The sequence below is a fragment of the Corylus avellana genome, chromosome ca1, assembly GCF_901000735.1.
Source record: "Corylus avellana chromosome ca1, CavTom2PMs-1.0".
NCBI lineage: Eukaryota > Viridiplantae > Streptophyta > Magnoliopsida > Fagales > Betulaceae > Corylus > Corylus avellana.
This window is the reverse complement of record NC_081541.1, coordinates 22074294-22075568: the sequence shown is the minus strand read 5'-3', so window position 1 is coordinate 22075568 and position 1275 is coordinate 22074294.

The window sequence follows — 1275 nt, the reverse complement described above, 5'->3', positions numbered from 1 at the left end:
TCAGAATGCATGTTTCTTCTTGGATGACATTGGAGAAACTATTGAAGACCCACCTCCTGATCCTCTATCTGAAGCCCCATCATGGGGTAACCCACCGGAGCCTATGCCTCTCACTTCAAGTACTCCACCACCTGATGACAACCCCATAGGGGGCATATTTCATTCAGAGGTTGCTAAAGTGGATTTCATTGGGGTGAAATTTTTTTTGGCAAATTCCCTAGCTACACCAGTTTTTGAGAACTCCTATAGAGACAAGAGGTTGATCATGAAACCAGTTCGGGACAAACACCCTGAACATCGTCATGGGGAGCATCAAGACCAATTAGCTAGGAGAAGCAGTTTCGGGATGTTAAGAGGAATCCTCTTCCATGTGGAGTGCTACATGATCATGAAGAAGAAAGGATGGAAAAGCTTGCTTGGACTTCTGAAGGATCGAGGTAAGATCCTTCAGAACTTGTACTTCAATTGAGAAATACCTCATAGGATCAAGTGCAGGCCCTGTGCACTCGACTCTTCACTTCACCAAGGTACATGATCTCCATCCAGGTTTATTTTATCTATTGTTGCTTCATTATTTGATTATATTTTTACAACAATGTATGCACTTGATTGTATTTGGTTGGAGTTTCACATTTATTTTTAGGACATATGTTTTTGCATTCAAGTTTAGGGGTATGATATGCCCACATCTGCTCATTCAGGTATTCCTATACTCTTGATCTTATTCTTTAGTTCTATACATACATTGGGGACAATGTATGATTCAAGTTTGGGGGTATGGAAAAACAAAACACGGTCCATTTTTGTTGTTATGTCATTCTTAAGCATATGGTTGAGCTTTAATTTTGGTTTAAATTTCATTGATAAGCTTAAAGTTATGAACACATGATCATATGACTTAGGGATTTTAAGTCTTGTTACTTACTTTTGGCAACATGAGATGCTTCTTGTTTCAATTTAAATCTATCTTGAGCACACTAGCACATGTTTGTGAGGTATGAATTTTGAGACCAATTATGTTTGTTTTCAATGTCTTGAATTCTGTTGGCTGACATATTGGATGAATAACTTTGGCATGCTATACATGTATAAAAAAACAAAAAAAAAAAGATCAAGTTAGAATTTTTCGCTGAGTAACCGGACCTCTTGTCTCATTAAGCAGTAAGTGTTCGCGTCAAAAAGTGAAATTTTTGGGTTGATTAATAAAATGGCTAGCTTAGCTTCGTAGCCTTTTTTACTTGAGTTAGTAAGTCCTTAGGGGTGTCTTTACACCTA